Source organism: Myotis nattereri, assembly GCF_964212035.1.
Source record: "Myotis nattereri genome assembly, chromosome: 5".
In the NCBI taxonomy this organism is placed as follows: Eukaryota; Metazoa; Chordata; class Mammalia; order Chiroptera; family Vespertilionidae; genus Myotis; species Myotis nattereri.
In genome coordinates this window covers 83,274,796-83,284,516 of record NC_138080.1, presented here as the reverse complement: position 1 = coordinate 83,284,516, position 9,721 = coordinate 83,274,796, and the positions used below count along the sequence as shown (strand labels likewise).

Genomic DNA, 9,721 nt, shown 5'->3' with positions numbered 1-9,721 from the left:
TAATTCACCAACTGATGAATGTAAGAATGAATACTTAAAATCAGGAAAGATGCTTTTTGGTAAAGAAAAAAAAAGACTTTTAAGTAAAAATAGGTATCAAACCAAAACTTGAATAATATCTCTATTCTGCAAGTGATGAATTCTGAGGCTAACTGGAGGGTTCGGGGGATCGAAATGCTATGCAGTAGATGGAACATTTCAAACGTTATAGACAGGGGGACAGCTCTCCATTCATATTCCGTAAGAGCAGGCTTCTATAGCCATAAAGTTGTAGGTGATATAATGAGCTGGGTTATAAAACAGCCTTGTTTTAGAATGGGGATGATGCAAACCAGCTTGTCACTATCTTTTCCTCTTGAAAACCTTTTACTCTCAACCTAAACATAGTCTCCCTGGTCTATTTCTTTGACATGTCCTTTACTTTGTAGCAGAGCCTACAAACCACCAATATTCAGAGGCTACCTATCAAAGAGCACTTTTGGAGGGTGCTCTAAATGAGTGCAACTGTACACATCTACACAAGTACATAGGAGAACACAAAAGGGAAAGCTAAACCAAGGGTACTTTTGTTTTGGTTTAACAAACGCTCTCAATCTATCTAACTTACAGGCTATAAATATTTAGGCTTAACAATACGCAGAACAAATTTTTAACAATGCACAAAGCATCAATGGAAACATATTTTGCATTTTGTTACAACTCTCATCATCCCTCAAATCTTCAGAAAGCCTGAAAAGATGAAAATTTTAGTAGTTGAAAACACCAGCAGAATCTTGAAAATCATTAAACTACATCTTGTACATGATTTACCTGAATGTATTGTTGAGGTAGGTGATAATTATGTTTTCTTTCATAAAACACTCCTTTACACTTTACATAACACTTTACATAAACGTATAGTTCTGTGTCTATTCTTGGCATGTCTAAGAGTTGATTATTGGTATTTACTAGAATCAGAGCCAAGTGATTTTTCAGTATCTACCATGTCAACTCTTAAGAGGGTCAGACATCAGGAAGAGGTGGCTGGGCTGGATTCAAAGCTGAGGCCAGCGCTCCATTCACAGCTGTTTTTGTTCATCTTCACCTGAGAATCTTGCCACCTCAGGCACCCATTTAAATGATCACTTCTTTAGTCCTGAAACTCCCTTTCATTAGTTATTTCCTTTATGTATTTATTTATATTGATTTGAGAAAGATCGATAAGAAACATCAATGTGAGAAACATTGATCGGTTGCCTCCCGTATACACCCCAATCAGGGATTGAACCTGAAACCTAGGTATGTGCCCTGACCAGGAGATGAACCTGCCACCTTTTGGTGTATGGGAGGGACAACACTCCAACCAACCGAGCCACTCTGGCCAGGGCTCTTTCTTCCTTTAAATATAAACAATTTATAGCTAACTGGAATATATCCTACTATAAGAACATAGAGAAGGCCAAAAGGAACTTCATCTGTGTTACTACTGACTCATGATGGAACACCCCTCAAGTCAGATAACATACTCACCAAGAATGCCAAACTAAAAATCTTGTTGTTTCTTTAAACTTCTGAATGAAATTGATCCCATTAGTAAAGATATTCATCCTTAACATTTCTTAACAAGTAAATTTTAATAACACCTTTAATTCTCACACAATCTAATTCTCTGAAAAAAAATGAAATGGCTATGCAGAATCCTTTAAACATAGTTGTATGATTCCAAATGGTAACAAGAAACTTATATAAGAGTCCTCTGTGGTCATTGGTGAGCCATCATTGTCCCTTAGCCCAGGGTCAAAGCTAGTTTATTTCATACCAGTGGTTCCTCAATATCTCCTTTCAAACAATTTATTTTAAAGGTGCGTTTTTTCTGAAAAAATTATTTAAAAATATATTTTTTTATTGCTTTCAGAGAGGAAGGGAGAGATAGAAACATTGAGAAAGAATCATTGACTGGCTGCCTCCTGCACGCCCACACTAGGGATCCAGCCGAGGCTTGTGCCCTGGCCAGGATTCGAACCATGACCTCCTGGTTCATAGGTCAACACTCAACCACTGAGCCACGCCAGCCAGGCTGAAACGGTTACTTTTTTTTCTTTTATAATATATTTTAGTGATTTCAGAGAGGATGGGAATGGGAGATAGAAACATCAACAATGAGAGAGACTCATTAATTGACTGCCTCCTGCACACCCCCTATTGGGGATCGAGCCCGCAATCTGGGCTTGTGCCCCAACTGGGAATCGAACCGTGACCTCCCAGTTCATAGGTCAAAGCTCAACCACTGAGCCACGCAAGCCGGGCTGAAAGGGTTATTCTTAGTAATAAGCATACAAAGGGAGACAGAAAAGAATGAGAAAGAAAAAATGAAAAGTGTGCAGTATAAACATTTCCACCCTGAATAATGAGGACTGTAAGTGACATAGGGTACCAACTTGATGCATCTGGACTTTAATTTTTATTTTTATTTATTTTTTCTTTTAATTAAATCTTTATTGTTCAGATTATTACATTTGTTCCTCTTTTTTCCCCCCCATAACTCCCCTCCTCCCAGTTCCCACCCCACCCTCCGCCCTCACTCCCCACCCACTGTCCTCATCCATAGGTGCACGATTTTTGTCCAGTCTCTTCCCGCATCTCCCACACCCCTTTCCCCCCCAAGAATAGTCAGTCCATTCCCTTTCTATGTCCCTGATTCTATTATAATCAACAGTTCATTCTGTTCATCAGATTATTTATTCACTTGATTCTTAGATTCACTTGTTGATAGATGCATATTTGTTGTTCATAATTTGTATCTTTACCTTTTTCTTCCTCTTCCTCTTCTTAAAGGATACCTTTCAGCATTTCATATAATCCTGGTTTGGTGGTGATGAACTCCTTTAGCTTTTCCTTATCTGTGAAGCTCTTTATCTGACCTTCAATTCTGAATGATAGCTTTGCTGGATAAAGTAATCTTGGTTGTAGGTTCTTGGTATTCATCACTTTGAATATTTCTTGCCACTCCCTTCTGGCCTGCAAAGTTTCTGTTGAGAAATCAGCTGACAGTCGTATGGGTATTCCCTTGTAGGTAACTGACTGTTTTTCTCTTGCTGTTTTTAAGATTCTCTCTTTGTCTTTTGCTCTTGGCATTTTAATTATGATGTGTCTTGGTGTGGTCCTCTTTGGTTCCTTTTGTTTGGGGTTCTCTGCGCTTCTTGGACCTGTAAGTTCATTTCTTTCACCAGGTGGGGGAAGTTTTCTGTCATTATTTCTTCAAATAGGTTTTCAATATCTTGCTCTCTCTCATCTTCTGGCACCCCTATAATTCTGATGTTGGTACGCTTGAAGCTGTCCCAGAGGCTCCTTACACTATCCTCGCATTTTTGGATTCTTTTTTCATTTTGCTTTTCCGGTTGGGTGTTTTTTGCTTCCTCGCATTTCAAATCATTGACTTGATTCTTGCGCTCCTCTGGTCTGCTGTCGGGAGTCTGTATAATATTCGTTATTTCAGTCTGTGTATGCTTAATTTCTATGTGGTTCCCCAATATAAGATCGAGGGTCTCATTAGTTTTCTTGTAGATCTCATTAAGTTTATCGGCGGCTTCTAAACAGTTCTTGAGAGACCTTAAAAGTGTGGTTCTGAACTCTATATCTTCCATTGACAATTTTTGGACTTTAATTTTTAGAACATTCAAAGGGAAAAAAAATCATCCTCCGAAATATTTTTAAAGCATATCAAACTGTAGATTTACATTTGCCTAAGTCTTACAAACCAAATATGTAGAAATAGGAATGCAAATATTTCGAGTCTCTGAATATACAGAACCGAATAAGGCACAGGGACCTAAAGATGAAACAAAGCAAGTCCACAATGTCTGAGTAACATGAGTTAGGGCCCTTCTATTTTGTACTGTAAGGTAATTAAGTAGTTCTCTCTGTTGCATATGTCCACATTTATTCAGATTGTTAGACATACAGCATTCTGCAACTTAGAACATTATAAGCTACATACTCTTTCAAACTATTGTTGATATAATCTAATTCAAAATAAAAAAAATCGTTAGACTTTCATGAAGCCCCTACTTACCTACAGCAAAACAGAACTTTTGAACAAGAACATACTATCCTATTACTTACAATAATCAGTAAATTAGGAAGATCATTGCCTTGTCAATCAATCCAGGAGGCTCTCAATTTCCCTGTTTGGCTTTCAAACCACCTGTACGTCTGTGCATTCATCACCGACACCCTGAACAGACATCCTATGCTGACCCCAGAGCTCACCTGCGGCGGAGAACGAACAGGCACAGCTATCACGCCAGTGCTATTTTGTCATTATTTGACCATTTTGCTGCATTTTTGTCCTTTATGTTTTATTTGAGTAAGTGGAAGAAGGAAAAAAATCAAATGGTTGACATTGTAAGAACCATTATCTCTACATTTAACACAACTGAGATAAGAATAGAAATCAAGAGGAACGAGAAATCTTTTGCCTCAACTGGGTGCTCATAGGTCATAGCACTTAAACCAGTAGGCTGTGTTCAATTGAGAAAACAGGCAAATGCAGGGAACATGCAGAAATATTGAGAATAAATGATCTAAGATTATGTCTAAAAAATGAAACATAATTGGGAATGGCAGGGTGATTTATAATCTCTACAACTCCTTCCTATTTGAGTCCACTAACTTTTGCAGAACCAATTTTCACATACATTTTTAGGAATGATTTGAGTATGATCTGAAAGAAGGGAACTTCCTGTACTGAAAAAGAAAAAAATTGGCCCAAGACAAATTTGTTTATATTTATTGAGTTATTCTGTATGAAATCTATATGAATGAAGTTTAGAAAAATTGCCTTAGCAATCAACAAATGCAAACCAAAAAATTAAACACTAATCTACAACAAATTTGCTACACAAGAGACATTTATTAATGTTCTGTTGTATTTACAGTTTTAATATAGCAAACCAAGGTGAATAACCACTTGGCAGAAAGCACATCATTCTACACTTATAACACATCAGCTTCTGCTAACACATTGTAAAAGCAAGTAGTACATACAGTATGTTAGGGATCATCTCAAAAGTTCCAAGCAAATTCTTTGCTCCTAGTAACTAATCCCCTCCCTACTCCTAGCCCTTGGCCTAATCATCATCAGGAGATAAGAGAAAAAGACAAAGAAGGGATAGGGAGACTCTAATCATACAGAAAGTGTCCAGAATTGCATTTTAGTAATTAAGCTGTATTTGTCCCTGTCCTTTCTATTCTATACAGTGACAACACATTTACAATCCCTTAGGCACACAACAAAGAACAACAGGTACTGCAAAATTTAGAATACAAACTATAAAAAAATTAATGCTTATTATTTTCCAATTAAAAACATATTCTTGACCAAATCTCAAATGTATTTGCACTATGGTTTTGCTTTCAGGTGTTCACAATACAAGTGCATCAATTTCTAGATTAATTTTCACGGTAAATATGAATTATGTGCAGAAATGAATGCAGTCATAACAAATTTTTAACTTTTGAGAAAACCCCTTTAAGATAGCCAGCATTACACATTATCTTACACTAAAATATTTTATGCCAAAGTCATTTTGAGATGGAGGATGAATAAAGCAAGATTGCCCCCTAGTGACTACAGGGACAAGGCTCATGCTATTTAAAATGACTACAAACCATAGATAAGGCATTATTAATACATCACAGACTTGATTGCGAGAGCTTTTTCAAACATTAACCACTAATGATTCCATGATTACAGAATTCTGCATTAACTACTAAAATTTAACACCTAGGAACAAATAGAGAGACATGATCTTTTTCAACAGTACTTTATTTTGTTGAAGTAGGTGATTATTCCTCTGTGTTCTGCATCTTGATTCACTTCCTGCAGGTGTTCTCTTGCTTCTTGAGAGAGAATTCATAAACGCAGGAAGGCCTTTGCCAGAAAACATCTGCCAGAGAAGGATATTGAATATTGAAACTCAGTTAGTGTGTTATTTTGGCTGAGAGAAGGATGTGGTCACAAAAGAAGGCAGGATGTTTAGAGACACAAGAAATACATTTTAACACAGCTTTAAGATTACTATACACTGACATCAAAGCATTCAATAAACATTAAATTTCCAGTTCTTAAAGTTATCAAGGACTCTAACTAGAAAAAACTTGAATGCTTTCTTTAAAACCCATGAAGTCAGGGGTCTCACTCTCCAAACCTCCTAACAAAAGAATGAAATGCAAGTAGCAATTACTTCATCTCACACTTAACCTCAACAGCAATGACTGAAACTTGAAGAAAAGAGACATTTTCCTAATACATCTGCAGCTACTGTTTACCCTGCCAATGCTGCCAGGTCTCACACAAGGAAGATTTCTAGTAAGGGTGCCAATCGTGTCATGCTGTCTCAGAGCGTGGCAAAGTTAAAGAACGGCTTGTCAACTCAGAGGTATCACAAGTACTTTTAAAAATAAATTAGAAAAATAGGCAATGTTATTTTGGGCATGTGTCTCTGAAAAAAGAAAAAAAAAAAGATATCTGTAGCCCCAAACTACTTTTTAATGTACAACCCTGGCCAGGTGGCTCAGTTGGTAGTTGTTCCGTACACCAAAAGGTTGTGAGTTCAATTTCCGGTTGGGGTGTATACGGGAGTCAACAGATAGATGTTTTTCTCTCTCTCTCCCATCCTCTCTCTCTCAAATCAATAAACATATCCTCAGTAAGGATTTTAAAAAACAAATAAAAATAAAATGGAATAAACATGACTGAAATAAATAATGTCCATAAATTTTGTTAAATGCAGTTTTCATCCAATACTTTAGGCATTTCTGTATTGGCATAATAAATTGTTTTGATTCACATGGAAATAATGGGGAAAAGTACAAGTAACTCCCTATATTAATGCTAAAAGAAACATGAAAGAGATACATTAACTACTTAACAAATATTTATTGAGAAAGTACTTTATGCTACTCTGCACCGAGAGAGAACTGGATGACCTCATATACAGGCAGGCCTTTAGCTTACTTTTCCATCTTTCCAAATTACTGTAAAAGCCATAAGCAGCCTTTCATATCTTTTCTGATTAGACTGCTGTGTACATGTTTAAAAGGCTGACAAAATGCAGAGAAGCTACAACACTGGAGGAAATCAACATATTCTTTATAAACTTAATATTTCACCAAACTCCAAATTCAGTCGGTGTTTTGATTTAAAGTAAACCAATGATACTGGCACAAGTGCAACTTTTCTTTAGATTGAGAAACCTTAACATGTGCAGGGTCAAAGATGCAAGAATTTAAGAAACTCTAAAAGCCAAGCAGAAGCAAAAAGAAAATTGGTAGACTGATGTCAAATGGGGGTTTTTGCAATGAGCCCAGACTCAATACAAACCTAAGTAACTTCAGTTTTATCAGTTTCCATAAATAGATAAAAACTAATGTAACAATTATTAGGTCAAAACACTAGAGTTTGAAAGAACATATAATACAGTCCAGATGACCACCTAGCCACTTTTCTCACTGCTTCCACAGCAGTTAATTGGCTTTAATAGATCCCTCAAAGCCAGAGCCACCCAAAAAACATTTAAAATCCACTAAGAGGACCTACATGGGTTTCTATGGGTGATCTTAACACCACACAAACACCACATGAAAAAGACTACTTAAAGAGGCACTCACTGCGCTCTAAGACCAGAGGCCTATTCAGATCAACTTGACTCCCAATTGTTACAATAATGGTGGAACACGGAACATGAACTGGAGGTCAGACAGGTTTTAGGGCCTCGGACATCATTACTAAACTGTATATCATGCTTCAAAAGCAAAAGGAATCCAACAGTCTACGAATCGTTTAATTGCAAGAGGAAGACAACCATTTCTTCTTGGACACTGATTTTTTTAAAGGAAAAAATCACACTAGAAACCTTTTTACTGTCTTGCTACTTTGTAACACAGTCCAATAAATCAAACTTTAGCTTGAGTGAATTTTCTCTAAGAGAGATATTAAAGTGGGGGGAGGGATACTATAGAAAAAGGGAAATGAAAGCATTTGGAAGAAGTTAAATCATCATATGGAAAAGGTTAAACTATCTTAAGACTAGTAGGTATAGCTCACCAGTCTTAGCAATCACTATCTAACTACAAAGGGCCCTATTATCTCATTAATGCCAGAGCTTACAAGTTCTCTTTCTTCTTATTTCAGATGTTGTTAAAATAACAGAAATCTATTATGCTTCATATGCACAAGTGCTTTAGGAATGGCATTTAGATAACAGTTAACTGTGCTACCACCTTGCAGCTATTAATTGCCCTCAATGACCTGGCAGCCCCAGGGGAGTGCCAGTGCATAGAAATGTAATACTGGTAAGAGAAAGCATGAGCACTCACATATTTCAGCATTTCAGAGAAAGATGTTTCTACAAGGTATGTTTCTTTTTTGTACAACACAGAAGGAACATTTTGTCTTTCCTGCTTCCTCACAGTCACTTCTCCTTGATGCCCATGTGCCACCTCCAGCAGTTCCTGCTGGCTTTTCCGGCTGTGGGTAGGACACCAGATTTCCTTTTTTAACCTTAAATGGGCTTCAAAAGGGAACCTGAGAGCTGCCCCTATGCTAGTAACACATAAGCTTTGGTGCTCCGCTTTTGTAACATCTACTTGGGCTCATTAAAAAGATGCCCCTGGGGTCATTTCAAGGTGTGGGTGTGGGTGTGTGTGGGGGGGGAGGGGGTGGGCGGGTATGGGGGTTGTGTGTGTGTATGTGTGTACTAACTTTTTGATAGCCTGAATAGAAAAGTCACTATTCCTATACGTTTTCCAGCAAAATGCTAGATCTTAGTACAGCATTGAATTAAGTTATTATTTTGTTCTAGCAAAGTTATTTTAAAAATTCCCTACCTGTGTCTTTCTGGCAAAAAGTAAGCCTCTAGCTAGCTTTTAATTAGTGACATCTCCATTAAAGAAAGTAAGAAAAAGAAGTCTCAATGAAAGAAAAGAACATATTTACTTTTCACATAATGGTTTTCTAGCACATATTTAAACTTAATTAAAACTGAATTTCCTCTAAACTAGAAAAAGGAAATATTCTACATTTGGATCTAGATGGACAGTTCTCCCTATCAATTGTCAAAAGAAGTCAGTCTCATGGGATATTATAGCTTACCCCTCTGGGGATAGTGAAAATTAGTAAGGAAGTCATTAGAATTCCGATTGCTGCTCTAAGTCCCCAAACCCTTAATTTAGAGCTCTGAATCCTCTAGGCATGTCAGGAATAATTTAGCATCAACTAGAATAGTCCAGTCAGACAGAAGAGCAAAGAAACCCTACCCTGCACTCCAATGAGGGAAGCTCACAAACCTCAGAGTTTCTGAGAACTCCTAAAACTCCAATCTAAAGCTTCTGACTCCCAAATTCAGACAAGCAGGCCTATAACCAACCTCACAGCTCCAACAGCATTATTACCAAGAACTACCTCGTTCAAATCATAACCCTAAAGATGCTTCATTTTACACTTAGGATACACCCATGAAACATTTCAGAGATTTCAGAAAATCACAACAAAACAAAATCAGCCTGGCCAAAGTGACTCAATTGGTTGAATGTAGTCCTGTGCACTGAAAGATTGCCAGCTCAATTCCCAGTCAGGGCATGTACTATGTACCAAAGGCAGCTGATACATGTTTATCTCTCATATTGCTGTTAACTTCTCTCCCTCCTCTCTCCTCCCTCTCTTAGCATGTCTTCGGGTGAG

General features: G+C 37.3%; 1 protein-coding gene across 1 annotated transcript in view; it reads right to left on the bottom strand.

Moving 5' to 3' along the window:
• Window positions 1-4,752: 4,752 nt before the first annotated feature.
• The window catches only part of NDFIP1 (Nedd4 family interacting protein 1), a 47,025-nt gene continuing 42,056 nt past the window's right edge, over window positions 4,753-9,721 (bottom strand). The window contains exon 8 of the mRNA XM_081091767.1: window positions 4,753-5,927. The gene's annotated coding sequence lies outside the window, so the exon portion shown is untranslated. The remainder of the gene's footprint in view (window positions 5,928-9,721) is intronic.